Source organism: Strix aluco, chromosome 4 (assembly GCF_031877795.1).
Source record: "Strix aluco isolate bStrAlu1 chromosome 4, bStrAlu1.hap1, whole genome shotgun sequence".
Lineage (NCBI taxonomy): Eukaryota > Metazoa > Chordata > Aves > Strigiformes > Strigidae > Strix > Strix aluco.
In genome coordinates, this window is record NC_133934.1 from 58,375,225 (window position 1) to 58,398,751 (window position 23,527).

General features: G+C 39.6%; 1 protein-coding gene across 2 annotated transcripts in view; it reads left to right on the top strand.

Annotated features, from left to right (window-relative positions):
• The first annotated feature begins 14,716 nt into the window (after positions 1–14,716).
• Positions 14,717–23,527, top strand: part of SGMS2 (sphingomyelin synthase 2) — a 38,097-nt gene continuing 29,286 nt past the window's right edge. The window contains exons 1-2 of one of the 2 annotated variants that reach the window (XM_074823244.1): positions 14,717–14,751; positions 14,829–14,901. The gene's annotated coding sequence lies outside the window, so the exon portion shown is untranslated. The remainder of the gene's footprint in view (positions 14,752–14,828; positions 14,902–23,527) is intronic. The other variant, XM_074823245.1, reaches the window with a different exon arrangement.

Here is a 23,527-nt window from a genome sequence, read left to right on the forward strand (position 1 = left end):
ACACTTAGTTTGTAATCAAAACATAAATTTTGCCAAACCCCCAAGTCTGACAGGTTTTACTAGTTCTTGTCTTCAAGTTTCAGTGATGAACCAACACAAGATTTACCCTTGGGGTAAACAGTTTGTATAATGTCAAATATGTGACTATGTGGAGTATAATACAAATTTACACTTCCCCAGGTGTGGCCACTATTGTTAAAATTTGAATAACAAAGTAATGTGCACCTACACTTTCATTTAACCTTGGCTGCTGTCAGTGTTTGAAACCATATTCCTCTACTGCCTCTGCTCCTGAGAGATTCTCTAGTGTATTTTATATTCTGGATTAAAACTAATGTTACCCAGTTGCCCTTATGGGGGATATTCTTCTGTATAATATTGGAATGATTCAGCACTCCCTGTGCAGTGTCTTAAAATCTTGGCAGCCACCATTAGGATGTAGTGATGTGTCTAACTTGTACTTCTTCCTTTAAAACTTAAAAATATCCTTGAGACTCATTTTTCAATCTTACCTCTTCCCATTCCCATTATCTATAGTGAGGGGGAAAACTTCAAAAGCCCAACTGCACTTCTCACTTGGAATAGTTTAGTTTCATTAGCAATGTCAGCAGAGAAGTGCATGGCTTTGGAAGGTATTAGTTAACTTCCTTTTCAATGTTAGGAGTTCAGAGACACCAGCAGCTGTAGCAACAGCTGCAGAGATAGCAGGCCACCACTGACAGTGGCAGCTCTTCTCCCTGTGTTAGATTCTGCATCATTTTGAAATCACCCACTGACCAAGAGCAGTGTGCATACCACAGGAATTCCCACTGGAAACTCCTATTCTAAAGACAGAGCAGGAAGTATGCCTTTTGATGTGCCACACCAAAATAAAGAATGCTACTTTTTTTTTTTTTTCTACTAAAAGGACTAGAAATATTTTTAAATACTAAATATGATAAGACTAGAAAAGTCTTCAATTTACACTGCCATAGTATGGTAGACCTTCAAAAAGTTCCTTACGTTTCCCTTGAGATGATAAAATGTGTTAAACATCTCTAATGCTGCATGTGCTAAACGACCTTCTACTAGGATAGTTAAATACAATACATATAAGCTTGTTCAGTATTGTTTTTTGAATATCAGGGATAAATAATTTCCTATGTTTTCTAATTGCAGTGGCACATGAAAGAAATATAGGGAAATGTTTTAATCATTAATAGGCAAATGGACAATTCTTGCACAGACTACTAATACATCTTTTAGTCATCTTGAAGTTGGAATCTGGTGTGTCTGTTCTGTTGTAGCTGATTTCCTTTCCAGGCTTGTCCTTATTTATAAATTACTGCCTCATTTTGTTCCACCATACTGTGTTTTCTGTTTCTATATTAATATACATGGATTTGCATCTCAGGAACCCCCTTTTTTAGGTACTGTGGCACAACATGTCTCTAATACTTAGCTAACTTCCACATCAAAATGCAGTCCTAGTGGTAGCCCAGCTTCAGAATTGGGCTATAGCATCCTAAACCATGGACGTACATTTGTGGCAGTGTTTCTGTCAGCACAAAAGCACCTGATCACTACTTGTGAGGGTCAGGTGGGCAGAAGAGGTCAACATGTCATTTGCCATACACTGGCCAAAAGCAATTGGTAGAAGGAGGGTTTCCACACTCTGGGACAAATTAGAGTTAATTCAGCCACTCATACTCTTGCATTAAAGAGAAAAAGTTGATAAATTAGAAAAACAAATGTGGAAGCAGACATCAGCACTAGTAATGTCGCTTGTTCTCTGCAAAAGCGAATCTTCTTTCTGCGTATTTAGCTTGGATAGCTCAAAAAGTAGGCTCATTTTCTTAAAGAAAGGAGCTTCTTTCTTGCCTCATTTTTACCCATTGTCATCAATCACTCTCACACAAAGAGAACACAACATGAATATTATGTACCAGGGGAGGAGGGGTTTGGGCAGAGGGTAGCAAGAACCTCTTTAATGGGCTTTGCATTCAAGGAAATTGTAATGTCAAATTTAGTTGATGCTAGTTCTTCAGAATAAAAGCATTTTTACCCTTATCTTGCATCCAGTTTTTAGAGATGAGAATGTCTTCAGCAACTGACAAAACTTGAGAAAAGTTGACAAAGCCTGGCTAACTTCCTTATTGGTCACATATATAAGGTAATAATTACTGTTAAAACTGAACAATTTAAAAAGTGAAATTGCCTTTCCCTACCTGTACTATCTGCTATCTGCACGTGATGTGCTATTCCAAGTATACACAAAGTACACGCAGTTAGCTGTGCTTTCAGTTTCTTTTTTTCCTTTCATCAACATTTTCTCATGGTGTTTGGTGTATGCCCACTTCAGGAAAACTTAGAATCCAAACAAATATTTTCAATTTTAATAAGAAATCATATCAGTTATTAAATGTCAAAATTGTCTATCAATCAGAGCTCTTTTCTCAGCTTTAACTATATGACAATATTTTCGTATTGTCCAACACAAATAAATTTATGATCAAGAGTGATTAATGTTTTGAACAGACAGTTACTAGACATTTGCCATTGGTTAATGTGGTCTGAGGGGTTACTGCTTACACAGCAAAAATGCATTTTGGGCTTGCTGCAATGTTTAGAAAAATGTGTTTGCGTAAGATACTACAGAAAATGTAAAATAATTTTTCCTTCATACTGTAATCATCTGGTGATGATTACAAATAGGGATTGTTAGAAGTAGAAGGAGGAAATGCCAAATAGATGGAAGGAAAAAAATGTCCTGATGGAGAAGTTAAGCACTGGAATTTCTTGACAAAAACCCTATGGAATCTACATTCTTGGAGATAGTCAAAACTTAGATAGAGATTTACGTTTAGCCCTGCATTGATAAAAGGTTGGACTGCATGACTTCTAGAAGTGCCTTCTCACCTAACCTCTGCTACATTTACAGCCAACTGTCTGTGCCCTAAATTACCTAATGTTTCAATAACAGGGAAAGATGGAAATACTGTAGGCCAGACAATTTATAAAAGAAAATGGATACTCAGTATAAATTTATGTTTCTGTTTCCACTTGTACTATTTTAAAACTTAGTTTCCACACTGACTTGTTTGAAATATATTTTTTAATGTGTTTATAGGCTGAGTTGCTTTGTATTAACTCTAAAAAAGGCACTTATGGAAAGCTTGACCTAGAGTTAATTTTAGAGGTGCTAGCAAATGCTGCTGTTACAAAGCCTCTTTTCCTGTTTATGGTAAGAACAGATCTCCTCTTTTTCTTGTACTTATTATCTTGCCAAAACCAGAGGTCATTAGAAAGGTGGATCTCTGTTTTTTCAGTGCTGCTGTCAATATAATTTTAGGAAACACACACAACTGCTGTACAATACAACTTTTCAGATGGAAACCTATGAAAATTTCAAATAAAGAAACAGTATTTTAGTCCACCTTTTTCCCATTACTGTTACTGATGTTATTTGTATTTGGTATGAGGAATGTAAAGATTATTTTTTTTTCTTCTTCTTAGAAACTGTCTGGGATAGATTGTTGAAACATAAAGAGGTCCCTGCAGTTTCTCTTACACAGTTAATTTCTGTAGACTAGGAAGGCGTTCTCTAAAAGCTCAAGTGGTTGCATTTAATAGAAGTGCACATCCATTAGCGCTTAGGATGCTATGGCCTATATCTTAGCTGGGCTAACATTAGCAGTACTTAAACAATACAAGCAATATACCTGTACAAAAAAACCCCTAACCTAGTTAGTATATAATCATGCAAAACCCTGGAAAGTCAATAAATAAATAATACAGACAAACTTAACTTTTCACCCATACTTGATAATACAAGTACAGACATACAGTCAGTTTTCCAGGTTTTCACTTTTAGGTGAGGATCTCAAAAGTATTTTAAAAAATGGACAGATAAATGGGGAGAAAAAAAAGGCTTTTTTAAAAAAAAAAAAAAAATGTATAAACTTATTTGAGGGCTTCAAAATACAGTCCCAACCTATCAAAATCTTTGATAGAGGAGGCTGGTCACAGGTCCCTTGTAACTGAGCTGTCAGAAAATAGTGAAAATATATATAAAATATAATTAAAAGCAACTTGCCCAACATCACAATGCAGAGCTAGAAATAGAATTCCAGTCTTCTCTTTAAAAATCCTAAGATAAACACTAGATTTACAGTGTTCCCTATCTTCTATACAGTTGGGGATTTTTTTTTTTTTTTTGGCAGGCTAACAAAGTTTAGCATAACACTGTGGGCTTATGTGTCCTTCTTTCCCTCTATAGCATTCTTGGAACAGTGTTATAATACGGTCATGTTAAAAGGATTTTTCCAGCACTTTCTGATTCCAAAGTTCCTTCTCATACTTTGTATAGCAGAAGCCTGATTTGTCTCTCATCTGTGCAAGCACGCACACAACCACTCCCCCTATTGCTAATATATTTGAATTCTTGGTTTATTTAAAATTTCCAAGATCTATTTATTCTAGACACACTAGATTTTCCACTGATAAAAAATAGTGTGATGTTGGCTTACAGTATATAGATCAGTGAGCTGAAGTCAGGAATCCTCCTCCTGTCTCCGATGTGAGCTGAACCTTGGAGAAGCCACCACTGTACGATCTTATTTTTATCTAATAACTGGGAAAATCCTACATACCTTCCATTCTAAAAAAGCCTGGAGGCGTATGGATAAAAAATACTGAATATTATATTAGTAGTAATAAATGCTTAGAAAAATCAATTGAATATCCATTACATATTAATCTTTCAAGGAGGATTGAAAACATTGAAATTATGTAAAACTTATGTTTACACTTAAACACCCTTAAAATAAGCGTATCATTATTTTCTTACTAACTTAAGTGTTTAAGTTACTATTCTTCAACAAAGTCTTAACTTCTTGTCACCTTGAGAATCATATAAAGAAAAGAGGCAGGTCATACAAACCTTGAATGAAAGCAAGAATAAACAGAAAACACTGCAGCCATCAGAAAATTTGCATAGCACAGAGGAGTACCAGAGGAGGAGGATGAAGATAATAATGAACAGGGAAAGTTACAGAAAATTTAGGCAGAAGAGAAGCCATCATAGTGTATATGCCTCAAGACTTTTGAGTTTGGTAATTCACGACTGGCTGGGATTCTACCACCAGTAAGAATTAGTTTTTTACAATGGAATAGTCAGTGTGAAAATGAAATATATATATAACTATACCTAATCTCAACAAATATATTATTCTCATACTACAGCTTCTATTCTTGGTAAAAAAAAAAATATAAGTAGTCATTTTAAATCTTACAGAACAGAAATTGTTGTTGTTTTCAACCTTTTTCACGTTATCCTAAATTACGGAAAAAGGGATATAGGGCTTTCTTCCATTTCATTTTGGAAACTCCCTCCTAGATCAATATAAAGAAAGAGCTGGTGATTTGACCCATCACCTACTTGGTTGCTAAGGACTGAAATAAAATGTGATTCTGGATTTCTCTTAAAAATGTTAAGTCCACAAAAATATTTCTGAATATTTTATCATATAGAAATGTTGTAGAATTTCTAGTGACCTGCAGAACTTCATGGATTTACATTAATACCAAAACTTTTAATCCAGTACCTCCGTAAACACTTTATAGATTTAGTAGATGGTCAGTTAAAGCAGAGAATAAATTTGTCAGAACAGAAGCCTTAGTGAGGACCTAGCAGCAGCCTTCCAATGCTTAAGAGAAAGCTACCAACCGAGACTTTGAGGCCAGGCTCTCAACAGAGGGCAGGAAAAGAGGATGAGAAACAGCATCAGAAATTGAGAAAGGGAGTTCCAGCTAGATAAAGAAAACATATTTCAGTATGATGATATTTAAGCATTGAAGCAGTTTTCCCAGTGAGGTCTCAGAGGTTGTGAGGACCCAACTGGACAAAGCTCTGGGCAGCCTGGCTTGAATTCAGTGTTGACTCGGCTTCGAGGAGGTGATTGCAGTAGGTCACTCCCAGAGGTCCATTCCTGCCTGATTGAGTCTTAGATTCAATTTGCAGCTAATCCTGATGCTGAATGTGACAACTTTTTAACAGGCAGCATGCAGCAGTGCTTGAGAGTCTAGGACAGAAAGCAAAATGTAACTCTGATACTCTCAAGGAAAATTTAGCTAAGTAGAATAAATATAGGCAAGCTGCAGTCCACTTTGCTCCTAGTAACTGAAGTGAAAACCAATGAACATGCTACAGTTTTCCTTGAAGCCTTTTTGGGCAGCCACAGTCAGCAGTATTTGCATGCATCCCATTTGTGCCTTAATCTGCCTGGTATTTTTGAAAGGGTAGTGGCATAAAAACTTCACCATGTGAGAAAGTTATTTCCACAAATCAATTATAAGGACTAAAATGTAATTCTACAAGTGACCTTTAAGTATTGCAACTGTTTAAGAGAAATATACAGGAAGCAAAAATTCCCCCAGGAGTTGATGTCTGCATAAAAGGACTGCATGATCACAAACCTGTTAGCGTCACCATGTGGACTGTAGTGAGGTACAGGAAAAGAGTGGGATGGAAGTGATTAACACTGGACACTGGTGGGTTCCAGTTCTTTTTCAGTTCTCAGGATGCCCTGTGTAAACTAGATCATGATCTCTTAGGTGAGAGGTTTCTGGTTCAAAGGCAGTTAATCCCCAAATGATTCCAGAGATATAAGGAGTGTAAGACACTTGCATTCCACCTTACTTACCATATTTTATATAGCTAAGGATCCTTATATTTCTGGTTCCAGTATAGTTGCTTCTTCAAAGCCTGTCACCCTGTAGATCTTTCATACTTTCATACTTTTGATGCCTATCCCTGAACTGGCACAATGCCAATTCAGCTCAGCACATAATTAATAAGTACCAATTATATTCATACTAGATACAAGATTCCCATCAGCTGCGGATTGCAGAATACTCTTCCATTGCCATCTTACTTTCTATTGCCTTTCCTAGTGTGTGCAACCTTGAAGACATCTATATTTACAACTCCTTGTGATTTATTTATGAGAGCAGAACAAGAATCTCCACTCTTAGCAATGAAGACATCTCAAAAGTCTGCCTACATATAAACTTGTAGTACCTAAAGACAAGATTATGATACGGTGTTTTTCATTGAGACATTTCATGGAAAACTGTCAGCCTCCGCATCTCTTCTGAGATCTGTCCCTCTTCTCAAGCTAAAGACTTGAGAAGACTCTTCATCTTTTTTCTCATCAGATTATAGGAAGAATCCTCCTCCCTGTATTATGATTCACCCTTTCTGCATCCTCCTCCAAATCAATTGAAAAATATGAATCAAAGGAAAAGACACTTTAGAACACATTTTCATGAGAGTAAATGTAGATTTGGCAGGATATAACACTACCTGGATCCCCTTACTTTGGCTTCATGACATCAGAAGCCATCTAGTCACATCTGTGTGATGGTACATACAAACTGGCATAAAGTCTCATCAGGAAGTGCTTTTCAGTCTAAAAAATGATCCATTAATCAACATTTTCTCAACTGGGGCCTTTGTGCCAAATCTCTTGGCTACGACTTTCCGTAAGTAGAACCAGGGCATTTTGCTCCCATGTAAGAATAAGCCCCAAATTACTTCTGGATACACTTCAAACACAGTGGAACAAAGGTCTACATATATCTTTTCACCAAACTCATCTTTTGAGTCCTCTGAAAAAGAAAACATGTTCAAGCCCTGCTAATACAGAGAATATCAAAAGAAGCATGTCACATTTGAAATTCAGAACTGATATATGAGTCAGCTCTCTTTTGCGTCTTCATATCTCTGAGGTTCCTGACTCATTCACTTACTTGAAGGATATCTGTCAGACTGTCTTTAGCTGTTATTTCACAGTCAGACTTTATTCTACAGTTTCGCATGAAGTAATAGCGAGATTTCATTTGAGACTATTTTGTTTACCTTGCAGTATTTTTCCTCAAACCTTTTTAAACTCTTGAAGAAATAGGCACAAAAAAAAAAATACACCAAAATCAGCAATCTTTTGGTGTTCAGTGCATAACTTCATTAAGCCCTACTTGTTGGTTGTGTGTCCTTTCATTAAAAGGAGAAAAAGCATCTCCTGTTATGCTAGCTGGAAAGAAAACAAAAAGTGAGCACTTTGGAAGGGTAAGTAGATAAGCAGCTAGAATAGAAGGATCCTTTACTCCTTTCTGTCCTTTTCCCAGATTTTATTGATATTGCCATTGTGCCTCTTCTAAAGCTTCTTGCATTGCCTGCTACTGGAGCCAGGACAGGAGATTAGATAGGAGGTTACCCTAGTGTGATAGGTATGTTTCATACTGAATTTACATTCAGATGATAACAGCAGTCACTTTTTTTTAAGTAGGCCACCTGTCCCTCATGCAACTGTGTCAGCTGCTTAGGTTTAAAAATAATTTTTGCTAAAAAAAAGTCTTCAGACTAATAGAATCCTAAAATTAAGATAATGAGATAAAAATTATATTGCTTATAAACTTCAATGGGGAGGGGTGAATCTTAGCAGTTTTGGATTGCTCATTCACATTTCAGTCTTTCTTTTCCCTTTTTTCCTCTCTTCCCAGCTGAATAAGATAAAATTCTCCTTCATAGAAAAAGCACACTCACAGAGACAAAAAGAGATCATCTAGCAACACCTGTTCAGCCACTGTTAGTTTGTATTAAAATTTAGGGGCTTTTTGTTTTGCACTACTGGGGAAAAGACCTACAAACTTTTTGTTGAAGAGGACTGAAGTTGCTAGCAGTCAAAGGTTTAGCACAACTATTCTGCTTCAGATGGGCCTGCTGCAAAAAAATCCTAAGGCTGAGAAATGAAAAGGAAGCTACACAGGAAAGATGGGATCAGAGAAGTTAGAGAGGGAAACTATTCAGGAGCATGAAGAGAAGATAAGATAAGGCTGAGTAGCAAAGAAAATGGGCTAATTCAGTTGTCAGTTGACTTCTTGATAACTGTTACAGCTAAGCAGTCTTCTCTTAATTCTAATGCATTTAATGTCACATCCAGAAATTCTTGTGATGTTACAGAAAAGCCTGAATAAGCCTTTTCAGCTGCCTGGCATAATTCTTCTGATCTACTAGTTGTTCCCAAAAATGTTACTTCTTTTCCTAAAGAGGTTGAGAATATTTCCTATATCTCTGCTTGATGTAGTTTCCTAGAATCACCTTGATTTTCAAACTTGCAGATAGAGATGATAAACTAGAATTTATTGTTCCCTGATCTCCTGTTCACCCTCTGTCAAGTAAGTACCTGCACTCTTACTATTTCTTCTGAAGCCTTGTTTTACACAAGAAAAGCATTTCTTCAAATGCTGCTGTTGCGTATAGAAAGGGCTCTGAAGCTAGAATCAGTTATTTTGGATGCGTGTATTTTTAGATAGAAAATCAATTTTTGGCTTCAGTCATAAGGGAAACTGGTTTAAAGAAACTGAACCAGTTCTCTTCTTTCACAGCTTCTAAAGCATGTCTGATTTCAGGTAGTTTGAATACTAAAAGCATTACTAAAACCAGCAAACAGCCTCCCCTTCTCCTGCACACCCCCTCACAGTAGTAGCCAAAGGGAAAAATAGGGTAACTTTGTGATTCAGCTTTTTCGGCTTATGTAAGTGAAATGTTAAGGAGCAAGTGCAAAGTTTGTTTTCAGTTATTGCTTTGTTAAAGAAAAAAAAAAATCACAATAATCTAAATCAGTTTTCTCTTTCCCGTGAGCTTTAACAGGGAGTATAAAATCCACAAAGCTTCAGCATTTTTTTCCTGAAATAATCCAAGGATGTTCTCAATAACATGTAAGCCTTTGGAAAAATAGTTTGGAAAACAGTATCTCTGCTCAGCTTTTGGTTATGACAACAGCTAATACAGCAATCTTTGACGAATGTAAATTGTATGAAGTACTAAGATTAGACAAATGGGAAACAATAATCACAGGTTTTGTAAGTGTTGGAACTCAAAAGAGAGTTGCCGAAGGAACCCTTCAGAGATGCTTCAGGCAGTCCCAGGCTGTGGACAGGCTATTCCTGAAGACCAGCCCCGCTCAGGACGGCAGCCAGAGGCAGCGAGGGTCCCTTACCCCCGGCGGCAGGCGGGCCGGGCCGGGCACCTGCGGGGCGCGGCGGGCTGGCTCTCGCGGGCTGCCTCCCTCAGGCCGCCCGGCCGCAGGCCTCCCGCCATTGGCCTGCCGCCGCTTCCCGCCTCCTTTGAAAGCTTGAGAAGGGCGGGCGGCAGCGGCGTCTCGGCAGTCGGGCGGCAGGGCAGGGCTGGGCTGGCCCCGGGCGGGAGCGGCGGGCTGGAGCGGGAGGCCGCAGGTAATCCCCGGGCGGTCAGGGGCAGCTTGCTTCGCTCGCAGCGTTCACTTCTCGCGGTCTTCCCTCATGAGGTTGAAAGCGTGGTCAGTTGACTTCAGGGAGCTTCACTGAGGTTTCTTTGCTCAAGGGTCTTCGTGCGAAGTGGTAGCAGTAATCAAAGTCTTCTAAGTTTGCATGCTTAGTACAGTGACAGCCTGGTGCTTTATAGTAGGTAGTATTCTTTTTCTTTGCATATTTATTTGGGTTCAGCTTCTACTGAGTTGTCAAGGTAGGCTTGCTATCTAAGCAGCTGAACTTGTGGTTGTGCTAGCTGGGATGAGCTATAGATGTGTTTCTTGAGGTCCTAACTCCTACAATAGTAGGGCAGTACTGTGTACTTTTGAACTGTGATGCTTATGAAGTAGTAATGGAAAAATTTGTCTTACAATTCCTTTTGTGGATTATTCTTTCATCTACTTGTTCAGTTGCCAAAAAATAGTGACATTAATGGTGAACCTGTAAGGTAAGCTTTTTTTCTTGTTTGAAAGCTCTTGATGAAAAAGAACTACTGAATTGATTAAAATAATTAGCTGGAGACAGAATTCACGTCACTACTGAAATGTGTGTAATTCCAAAATTATGAAACTTATTTTTCTTAGGTGTTGTTAAGTGTTTAGCAAGTGTATGCTGATGAATCTCTCCATGAATTGATACTCTACATACATTCGGCTTTAGTGTGTTTATTCTTTCATAATTGGATGGGAATAATAAATCATTATGTAGTTACTTCATCTGTTTCAAGGGAGGAGTATCAACCAGCAAATTCATAAATATAATAGGGCTGCTGTGAGAACCAGAGTACAGAATATAACATTAGGCCTGTATAGAAGTAGTTTGCAGGATTACCCTAATTTATATGCTACTTGAATAAAAAGCAAGGAAGAATTATGTGGGACTATACTTATGGGGGTGTATGGGACACTTAAGTGTATAATACCTATGTATGTTTTTATCTACCTTTAGCATAGCTGTACCAAAGGCTACAAATATGTGTGAGCTCATTAGAATACATGTGCTTACACAATTCATTAGTTCTGAAACTACTTAATATGAGCACAGATGTATAGTTCTTCCTTATCAAATTGCTGCATAGATGTTGTCTTGGCTACAGAAGTAAACTTTTCCTTGTACTACTGTTTACTCTGTCCATAAACTGCAAAGTCAGTTTGGACTACAAATTCCTATATGGTTCTTGCTTCCCCCCCCACAAACCGCATATTGCAGCTTTAGTTCTGTCCTATGGCAGAACTAAGCAGGATTCTGGTGATAGCTGCCTTTGAAAACTGCCTGGGTGTCTCTTTGGAAATAGTCAGAATTTTAATGCACAGGCTGGCTGTGTTCATTTATAGAATTACTGCTTCCAATAATATCCCTGCTGATCTCATGAAAGGGGAAAAAAATAAACAGTAATGAAAAAGATGCTGGGTTTGTTCCAGCTGAAAGGAGCAGTAATTTTTTTCCCTCAAAACTCTTCTTTTCTCCTCCTTCCCTCCCATCTACCTCCCTGGGAGGTGAGAGGGAATATGACTTGTATGTTGGTCTCCCATGGAATTTTCTGTGTGTGTAAGGTTTCTTTTTTTCTCATAAAATAGCATTCTGCAAGTCTTAAATTCTCTCCTTCATAATTTTTGCCTGAAAAGGGCCTTGTGAAGTTAATCTAGTTTAAAGTAATGATCAAGAGATGTACTGCTAATGTCTCTGCCAAGTTTTGTGACTTCACAAATATGCCACTTGCTCTCAAAAGTTTGTTGCTATGCAAGACTTGCAAACAGTAGTTACCAAATTAGTTACAGACCATCTCCTGCAAGCAGCTCTTCATTAGATGTACCTCTGAGCTCAACGGGAGCTCCCTGACCAAGTTCTAGAGTTCAACAGGTCACCTGTGAGGACAGGCTTGTAGGGTTGGACGTGAAGCATAGCCTTGAACAGAGTGAGCTAATGTACTGTGGTTTTTTGCTCTCTCAAATGCAGTGCTTCAAAGAATAATAGTTTAAAGAGTGTTACTGATGACTGTTGTATCGAAGTAATTTAGAAAAATGCCAGTAACTTTTCCCTTCATTTTTTTTTAAAAAAAAAAGGGGGGGCTCTGTCTAGCATTTGTTGTATCTATATGTATGTTTGTCTGTAGATACATTTTTTCTTTTTTTAGTCTCATTACTATTTCTACTCTTGAATCATTATCAGTCAGTTATTATCCTCTTTGTGTAACGTCTTCAAGGAAAACCCAGTTCTGCAGAGACTTGTGTGTGATTAAGTGTATGCAATTAAGCATATATATATGTCTTTGTAATCAGTAAAAACAAACACCCTCCCTCTCTCATGGTACCTCTATTCCTTTTTTCAGATTTGTTTTAAAGGATGCATTCATTACCCAGTTATAGGAATTGGGGGCGGGGGGGGGGAGTGGGGGTGTGTGTCTGTGTGTATCGGAGCAGGCAGTGAAGAATGCCGTGAGGTTCCAAGAGATTACTTTGATTCAGCACTACAGGTGTGTATGTGCATTCAACTAGCCACAGGAACAGCAGTAGTCTGGCTGAATTGTTTACTGGGTATAATATATTATTTGTATTAAGCCTGCAGGAGGGAAAAGTTAAAATCCTGGCATCCTGTGTACAGTGGCATACTGCCTGTCGCTGTTAGACCAGGGCAGACTTTCCCTGTCCCACAGAACTATGAGAGTGCAGAAAATGTTTCCACCCTGTGCTGGAATAAAGCAGATTCCCCCTTCCCTTCCCCCAAGCTTTTGTGGAAAAAAACAAAGTGTGAGCAACCCAAGCAGAATAGCCAATAGCTGGGTGAAGGGGGCTTTCCAGGGGTGTGACAAATACAGGGTCAGGTGCCTTCCTTGGATCCAGGGCTGTGCACCAGGCCTGCCTTCATGTGACCGTGCTCGTTGCGAAGCCGTCTGACGTTAAGGCAGGACAGGTGTATCTCGGCCAAAAGTGAGTTTCCGTGGGGATGAATTGACACCTCCTTCCCCCCCCCCCCCCCCCCGCCCCGCTATCCCATGTTTGTTACACTGGAAAACTCCAAACAAAATCCGGTTGCTGCATAATGATGCAGCACTCTTCTAATAATCACACTAATAATCACACGCTTCTACTAAAAACAGAAGAAGGGAAAAACCGTACCACCCGCCCCCCCAAAAAACCCAACCAATCAAGGCTAAATCCGAGGAGAGGGATGAAAGACATGAGAAGCAGGGGGTTTCAGTGACGGTTATCCTTCGTTTCAGAGCAGTCCGGGAAATTAAATCCTCCGGCAAAACCGGGAAGCCTCTCCTTGCTCAGGGCCGCGGCGCTGGGGCCTGGCCCGGCGGGGGGGGGGGGGGGGCGAGTCCCGGAGCACCTGCGCCCCTGCCCCCGAGCTGGCTCCCGGCAGGGGCAGTGCTTGTCCCCCAGCAGACGTTTCGCGGGGGCAGTGTGGATGTCGGTATCCCGTTGTGCGAGCTAACTTAACCCTCTCCCCGCGGCAGGGGGGGCTGAGCCGCCCCCCCCCAGACACATACACACACGCACTCCGCCCCGGGAGGGACGTACGTAGTTAGCGGAGGAGAAAGCAGCCGTGGGGCATGGCTGAGGGAGCTGGGCAGAGACTGCCGGCGTGGCGGGGGGGGCAGCCACGGAAGGGCACCGGCATCCCTGCATCTGCCAAGACCTCGCGTACCCCGGAGGAGATGCTGTCCCCGGCGCCGTTAAGGCGGTTTGGCAGGGCCGGGAAGAGGCTCCCCCCCCACCCCGCGCCGCCGCCGGGCCCGGCCGCACGGGGCCGCGGGCAGCGCGCGCGCGCAGAGGCGCGGGCTGGGGGGGGGGGGTGGGGGGGCCGGGAGCGCTCGGGCGGGGCCGCGCCGCCACCCGCCACCTTTAGCGGCGGGCGGGGTGTCGGTGGAGGTCCTGCCGGTTTTTCTAGCCCTGCCTCTCCGAAGCAGCGGCCGCCGCAGCAGCCAGCGCCGGGGTGAGTCACCGTTTGGCAATGGAGTGGGCGGGTGCGTGTGTAAGAGCATGAATGATGTCAGGCGGGCCGGCGGCTCTCGCGGCGAGCATGAGACTCGCGGTAAACACGGCGGCGGCAGCCCCGAGCCAGCGCTGCCCCCGGCGCCCCCCGCCCCGGAGCCGCCCTCCGACCGGGGAGCGCTCCCCGCTGCGGCGCTGCTGAGGTGAGGCGGGCGGGAGCGCTCCGAGAAGCGTCGGCTCCGCCGGCGCCCTTAAAGCCAGTCCCTTTGGCCAGGGAGGAGAGGAGCGAATCGCAGGGGAAGGTAGAGATTGTGGCAAACTTTCTAGCTGCTTCTGCGTGCTGCTACCTCAGCGGTGGGAGTGTCTGGCCACAAGGAACTGCAGAGCCCAAACCTGAGAGCCCTGAGGCTCCTAAAAAGACTTCCAGCTGCCTTTAGAGGAGGAACTGCCAGGAGTGCAAGCTTTTACAAATACGGCCGAGTAGGTAAGTTGGGAACGGCACAGGTGGATTAAAAAAGCATGGCATGCCACAGACACGCACTTAGAGAACCTCTTTCGCAGAAGACCTCTCCACGTGAACTGGACAGAAACTGGGAAGAGCCGTCCTTCACTTGCCGTCTCTTCCATTTCTAGAGTACGTATGTTTTACCTGTAAAATAGTCTTAATTTTTCTCTTGAAGAGGCCCCTCTAATTAGGGGGGGCACCTGCTGTTTTGATTTCTCTTGCAAATATGTAATGCATGGAACATAGTTTGCTAGTAAAATTGTATATTCTTGGTGTGGGAAATGTGTGCATACCACTTAGAGCAGTACCGCATACCTAGTTGATCAGGAGGACCCTTCAAAATGCCTGGCTTCAGCTCAGGAAGATGAAAGATTACTATAAGGATCATAAGGGGGTTGTAAAGGTGCGTTGCTGTAGGGTTGGTTTGTTTGTTTCATTGCTGTATGCCTGCTCCGTTGAAGCCACTCTTAAACTTCCTGAAGTGCAGCCAAACTAAACTTCTTGACTTAGCAGCAGAGTACGTTTCTATTAACATTGCATGGTTTCTGGCTTAAATTTAGCTCAAAATCCTTGTGAAAAGTAGTTAATGCATAATCTTCTGGCAAGATAAAACTCCTAGAATACAATGTAGACTAGCTGTTCAGTTTAATCCATTTCTAATATTTTTGGTTTTTTAAGACCTTAGAAGATCAAATATCTATCTATCCTCAAACCGCTTAACAGTTATTAATTTATACAGTTAATTATATAGGTGAATGGTTCCATAGAGGGATTAGCATAAACCGAGCAGGTGCACAGTGTTTTCTGAGACAGTGGGCCTTACAGAAGTTCTGGCAAGCTTCACTTGAAGCTGCATTTATTAAATGGCTTGCCTAAAAACCAAACTGCTTTTTTATTATATTTAATGTAGTTGCTTATGTGTATTATTATTTGATAGGGCACGTTTTTGGAGTCTGTATAGCCTTAGATACTTTTTCTTTGAAACCAATAACTTTATTTTAATGTAACTTAAATGATCTAGGGCTTAATTTACTAGAAAGGTAAATGTGCTTGCTTCCATATTTTTTTTCTTTTGGATAAGATTTACATTGCTTTTCAGTAAAAATGTATAATCCATATCTGATTTTAGAGAAACATATACTCATGTCTCTGTCCTTCAGAGAAATACTCCTATGTAGCCAAAGTGTGTGGGGGGGAAACTTTAGGTGAAATTGCAAGGTGATGACAATAGTATGTAGATAAAGGCCCCTAATGAGGTTGTATAAGTTCACTTCAAGGACAGTACAGAAATCAATGGAGAAATGAAAACATGAAGAGAGCAAAGGTGGGTATTTTTTTTTCTACTCTTAGGTTGGTAATTTGAATCTAGAATAACTTTATGTACCCTTAAACTTTAAATATGAGCTATGGTTGGCATGTTGATGAGTATCTATTTCTCTGGATCATAAAATCGTCTTGTGATTTTAATACTGTAAGACACAAAAATGATAGGGCTTAACAATCCTGTTTTTATGAATTAGTTTTCTTGTGAATTCAAAACTCAGTGTTCTAAGTAGACATCAGAATTATTATATGGATGCAGTATTGTGAAAAACTTCATATTATCAAATAAAAATGCCCAAAACAACAGAAAAACCCCCACATAACTCCCCCCTGTTTCTGGGAGAGCTGAATAAGAGACTTCATCTCAAGTATTTTTCATCCTAAAAACCAGAGAATTCTTTATTTATAGTGTATTAGTATATCAAATAAAAGTATGAAGTCTGGAAAGTAATGTATTGATTTGTAAGGATTAACAAAATAAAAAGAAAAAATTGAAACAAGCGATGGATTTAAAAAGTGAGTAGTTTTTCTTAAGGACCAGAGAATGTAAAAGAAGGTTTTTGAAGAAATGTCTCGTTACAGTTAAGTCTCCTAGTTTAGAAATGGACTTTGAAGATGCAGATATTTATAACAAAATCGTCTGCATCTTCTGTTTGGATTTTTTTCTAATTTTGATGAGCTGTTGGCCTACAATGTTTTTTGATACTATTTGTGGGGAGTGGACAATACAGATGCTGTGACATTTTATTTAGTATGGATATGATATTGCAGTCGTCCGAACAGATGCTGGGAAGATTAATGTAACACTAGGTCCACTGTCTTAAGAGATCTGTCTGCTAGGAGAATTGTTTGTACCATGGACACCACTGTCACCGAAGATGCTGCAGACACTAAGACTGTCAGGCGTCCAGGCACCACTGTCCCAGCAGATGCTGAAGACCTTAAGAGCTGCTGATGGGAAAGTTTTTATGTAACACAGATAGCTCTTTCTTGTCCATTCTGCACCTGCTTGAAAGATATTTCTTAACTATATTGAACCCAACTGTTTTAGTGAGGCTCCAGAACTTTTAATAACCACAAGTGTCTCCTATATTAGGACACTTGTTTATGTTACCACCGTTTCTCTTCCCCAGAATAGCTCTTGTGTGGACGGACATATGTGTAATAGAAAGCATAGAGTACTTCTTACCAATGTAGTTGGTTTTGGAAGTCTATAGATGTTGATATAAACTTTTAATAGGATTCAGCTGTATACTAAAACTAAGTCAGCTTCAGGAAAACCTGTTACCCTCTAGCTAACATCTATGGTATCTGTAATAGAAGGGGACTACTGTGCCTTGAGGTCATGCTTGTGGTTCCTACATAAAACTTTCTGCCTTACTGTGTGTTAAGTCCCTTCCAAAACATGCAACATCAGCTGTGGTCCTCTTGTTATTTGCAGTCTGATGACATTAAAAATATTGAAGTCTGGTCGGTTGTACAGATTAAGAAATTAAAATAGTTTGTCAGAGTATCTGAAACTGTTGAATTAATTATTGCAAATAGAATGGTTCTTAACAAAACAGCGTTCAGATTTAAATCCTCAAAGAAAATAATTCTTGAGCATGATTACTCAGGAAAACTTCATTGCATTCACTCTGAGACAGCTTTATAGTAAAAAAGCATGTATTCTGTATTTAGCTATTTATTTTTCCAGGTAAAATACCTTTTCTCAGATGTGTAACCCTAGAAAAGAACAACATCCTGTTCACTTGAAGGTACTTGAATAAAAAAACAGGTGTCTTGCTTTCATTTACTTTCCCCAATTTATGTAGGTTAACTTGAAACTGCCATGTTTAAGTTTCAAGGACATCCCTCTTAGTTTTTGTTTATGAAATTTATAAAGAGTAAGTTGCTGCTATCAGTGGAACTGTGAGGCTCCCAAAGGGTCAGCTTTGCTGCTGCACGAAGCTGTTCCTGGCGTTTAGAGTTACTTGCTGCTCCCTTCTGTAGTCTTCTGTTTCTTTTTTTCCTTATATATTCAGATTTCCTTATACTGAATCTTACTAGAATCCCGTGCAATGCAGTAAGCTTCATGCTAAGCTTTGCAGGTTTTATGCGTCTGTGGTTACTGATGCAAAGTGGACTAGGGGTGTACACCTGTTCTTCCTTGAGAAAAGATGCTGAGCCTCTTGGGTGCAGCACCGAATGTTTTGGTAAGTTGCATCAGCTTAATATGGGTGATTGAAGCTGAACTGATGCAGAGCAGTTATGGATGCTTTTGCTTAAGAATGACTAAGTTTTAAAATAAATTCTTTCAGGATTATTTTTGCTTTAGCAGTAATCTGAAATCTTAAATGGAGCACGTAGAGTTGAATTCAGTTTTCTGGATAGGATGTAAGCCTATCATGCATGGCTGAAACTGAGTAGAAAAGTTTGGAGTACAAATAATGATTAAATGTGAATCTTCAATTACAGTAATGTTACTTTGATGGTGAAAGAGATGGACATCATGAAAGAAATTGAACAAAGCGAGCAAAACAAAACCAGGAAGCTAAATATATTTAAGATGTTCATTCTAATCCTCCATCTGAGAATTTACAGACTGTCTGCAGCAATTTCTAATCACTGGTTTTCAGAAACTCCCCAGGCAGTTGGTAATGTTCTTGGTGAAATGTTTGAGGCAGGTTTACCTGTTACTGGCCATAAACCAATATGTTCTATGTAAAGTTATGTAACTTTATGTCCCAATCTTTGGGACAGAAGACCTTTTTGCCTAGAGTCTCTGTTGATATCTTAGGCCCAGATCAGTCTTGCTACTATTGTAAATTCAAATGTTCCAGGAATTAAGTTTTAAATACTAATATGGGTTAAATCATACTGGTATGTTTACTCAGTTTTTGTCTTTATGCAAGTTCTGAGGGCAAAGTGTCACTGTGAGCTAGCAAAATTTAGTGGAGTTTGCATTTGTAGAGTGTAATTTACGGGAGGTTTTTTAAATTTTGTTTAATTACAGATCTCTGGTGTTCATGCCTCTAATACTAGAACTTAAATTTGGTTTGTTGATTTGTTTTTAAAATCTTGGTTAACTGTAAAATAAGTGGGAGTTTGTAACCGTTTCAGAGTGCAGGAATCTGTGCAGCCTCAAAGAACAAGTCTCTGGCAGAGCCTGTCTAGAACCTGGATCTTGTAACACCTAGCTTAAAGCCTTAAGTGAAGGGTAATGGTTTTCCTCTATGGAAGTGTGTATTACAAGTGTTTTGGCATATGTTGCCTCCCCAGTGTATCTTTAATAGAATGCTTGCATCTGTAAAAGTCCTTCAAGAAGTCACCTGCTCTCACTGATTGTTTTTTTCCTGTTGAAATATGTTTGCACTTCTTAGTTTTTCTCTGTTCAGAGCTTTTGTTCTGCTTAGCCTCCTAAGATCTTGAACTGTGTGATGGGTGCTGAATGACTTCCCACAATCAGCTTCAGTTCTGTGAAATGTACGTAACGGTGACAAAATGTTTACTTATGCACACACCCAAGTTCTGCTTACGTTCACTCTAGTGCTGGACAGTTGGTTAGTGGAGCGGACCTAAATAAGGAGACAATTTGCTAAAGGGAAACAGCAGTAGAGATGGTCCTGCCTCATAGTCATTAATTCTGCCTTTCATACGGAGGACATGATGTAATCCTATAGCTCATTGATAGTTCTAATATGTTTCTACAGTAATTACAGCTCATCTGATTTTTTTGTTTTACTTCCCCCACATCAACCTTGTAAATGGGAAACGGCACTTGCTGTTTGTAGATGCTTTATAAGGGTGCCAAATACCACTGCCCATGTCTTGGTTTGAGACTGAACACAGGCTGTATTGAAGCAAACTGTTCCCATCACTGCCACTGCTTCAAAAGGACACTTTAAAAACTGGAATGCTGTGTTACTGTCTTAACAGTGCTAAAAACATACGTAATATAGAAGTCTGTCTCTTCATCCTCTACCAGTTACTCTGGTTCAAATTTATGTATTACAATTTCAATATAAACCCAAAAGCATTTAAACTGAAATTTTGAAAGCCAGTTTGTTTTTTAATGCTGAGAGAAATTAATTGCGATGGATCTAACTTGGATTAGTTCATACTTACTAGTTTTTCTGGTAACTTGCCTATTTCAGGAGGGTATAGAAACTATCAATATGCTGTAGCTTAAAGTTAACTTATGTTACTTTTAGTTCCTGTGTATTAGTGTGACAAAATTCCTACCAAAGCTTGTGTTTTTTCCTATTTTCATAATACTGTACTAATCTGTAAGGATGCTATGTGAGAGTTCTTTACAGTGCCACTCTCAGAAGCATGAACTTGTCTTCATTTGATTTCGCAGATTTATATACCCCTTTGTGTCGCTTGACAAGAGTTTGTTCCTGTCTTCTGGCATACCACCTTGGGCTTGTAGAGGCTCATTATGAGCACAAAATTTGGCTCTACTTAACAAGCAACAAGGCCGACTTAAGACACTTGCTGAGCTGCAGTTATTGAAGAAGTGCAAATGCGGAGTCTGCTGTGTTTTCACAGAATTGTTTTGTTTCACTGCATATATATAGGGAGTGATTTTGGATTTTTTTTTTTTTTTAAAAAAAACCCAAACAACTCTACTTGATGTGCAAAATGTGCCAGAAAGCTAAAGGTGTCCCTCCAAAGTGAAGCTGTGTTTCTTTCCATCCTGTGAGAAAGAGGATTGAGTGAATTGGTTTGAATCCTGTATTGACTATTAGAAGTGATCATGCACTTAAATAGAAAACCAACTCTTTTCAGTGTTTCTGTTTTCCTACAAATATGTTAACTTCCATGATGGACTTCAGCCTTGAGAGGAAGGGCTGTGGCATCCTGTTTGGCTCTGAAGCAAGAGCCAAACTGCTCCTTCTAAGGTGCCATAGTGAACTTGGAAGTTAACATGAAGACAACCTACTGAAAGAGTCAAGTGTTTTGGGTTTAAACTTCTGCCTACTGCAGTGATTGTATCCTGAATTTACAGACAGTAGTTAAAATTCATTGTCTTAGCAGTATTTACCACCATGAAATTGAATACTACATGTGCTATACAGCTGAATGGCAAGCTCCCTCCACTGAGGATAGCTTTTGTTTTTTGTGGTAACCATTAGTTTCTTCAATGCAGTTCTTAAAAAAAAAAAACTGGCTAAGCTATTTTCGTATGCACAAGCAGGCATATGTTATGATAAGTAGTTATTTCTTCTGTGTAGAGCAACTTGTCTCTGTAAAGTGGGGTGGAATAATGTGTATGTCTATGGTAAAAGTCAGTAACTTGTACTGACTTAAAAGTTGGAAATATAGATCAAATATATAGCAGCTGATCAACCACAGGACAAGGCACAGTGCCTGTCAAACATTGAAGTTAAAGTAATGGGGCTGAAGAAATCTTCAGCTCTAACAAAAATCTAAATAATTACACTTCTTGCTCTAAAAGTTTTTCTCTATCTAGTGTTTCTTTTTTTAAAAAGCGTAATTCACAGATTGCAGGCTGTTGACTTTCCTGTGTACATCACCTTCTAGTCAGTGAACAATCTGAACAAGATAAGTAGCTGTCTGGCTTAGTTTTACTCTGCAGGATGAATGTTCCTATAAACAGTTTCTGTTTTTTCTTTTCTTCTGAATTTGGACTTCGAGGAGGTCTAAAATAAGCTCTTAAACATCATAGGGTTTGGACTAAACTCTTCAGCTCTCTTAAATTTGAGGAGCTCAGCACTGAATGACTAAAGTCAAAACGGGACACTATTCCCTCTCAAAGACCTGGAGTGCAGAGAAGAGTTGCAGGAAAGCAGGAGCTCTCTGTTCTATTGTAATGGGTTAACAGTAAACACTAGAACTATGTTCTTTTACCTTACCCACAACTCTTTTTGAGTGTGCATGCATGTGCGCTTTCTTCCTATTCTCCCCCTGCATCCTGTTGTAGTGAAATAGGACACAAAGCTTTTAGCACTGCAAGCCTTTCTAGAACATGTGTTTAAGGCAACACGGTTTAGTCAGAATTTCACTGTGATGCATGTAATACGCAGAAAAGGTTGTTGCTTATCAAAGTCTGTATTGCAATTATAAGGACAGCTATGAGAGAAGTATCGTACTTAGGCCTCACATAATTTGCTGAAAGAACTACTATCTTGGTTAATCTTCCATAACACACACTATTATGAAATTGCTTACTCTGGTTTTAATGGTTTGCACTAGTCAGCAGGTGTTAGACTGATATTACATAGCTTATGATTTACACATTGCTGAAAATGGAACATAAAATCTACTTACACATGCATTTATAGCGATACTGTATAGTGTTTTCGATTAGAATTAGGTTACAACCCTTTCTCCTTTCATCAGAAGGCTTGTAAACTGCAGGACACAGTATTTTTGTTGTATATTTGTAATAGCGTGATTCAATGGAGTAAAAGACAGAAAATGTACTGTTATTTAGGGTGATTTTTTTTTTGTCTTCTCGCCATTATGACTGTTCTAAAACACTCTGTTTCCACACCTCTCATCTCCTCTTTTCGTGGGACCTATAGGTGTAGGATAGTTTGTAGAGTTAGAGCAAAGGCAGCCTCTGCTTCCTCTCTTTTTTTTTTTTTTTTTTTGCCAGTGCTGTGTCACTTCATAATTCCAGGCATGTGGATTTGAAGTACGTATACATCTAGAAAACCTCTCTACTTTCTTAGTTTAGATTTTTTTGGGCATTGTTTAAACTATGAAGTGGCTGCTGCTTGTTTCTCTGCTAAATCTCATCATCTTTGACACAAATATGTTATGAGCAAAATGTCAGACTCAGACTGAGGGAACAGATTAAAATGCTTCACCCAAAGCAAGTCTGTTTGGGGAGTTGAAGGCATGTAGGCCAGATGTAGTCATGAATTGACCTGTACGTTAGCTCAACCGGACCTTCTTGAGATCAAGGCATCAAAACTGGTTAATCAGTTTTGGCCTAATGTTTAATGTACACCCTGATATAACTTAAGTTTACCCTTGTCTGAGAGGACCTTTTTTGTCTGTGTTTACCTCTTAGTCTGGCAGCGTGTATAGAGCGATTGCCTCTGAAGTATGTTTGCAGGTAATCAAGCTGTATTTCAAATAGATCTTCACATTGGTACATGTCAAACAACATACAGCGTCTTGCCTAACAGTTCAAAGTGAAGTTACTACTTCAGAGAAAGTATGTAGGTGTGTGAGCACTCTCTTGTCATGCTATTCTGCCTCCTGTATGTGTGGTGAAAATGGTTCATATAGTTAAACTGAATAATAACTTGTGCCCTATTTTTTTTTTGTTTTTGTTTTGGTGTTGTTTTTTTTGTTGTTTGGTGGTTGTTTTTTTTTTAAGTGCCTACTGTGAAGTCCTCACTTTAGCTCAAATGTTGAAGGTTAGTGGAGACATGAGATCTTGCTGGAAAGTGTCTCAGTATGCATGTATGAG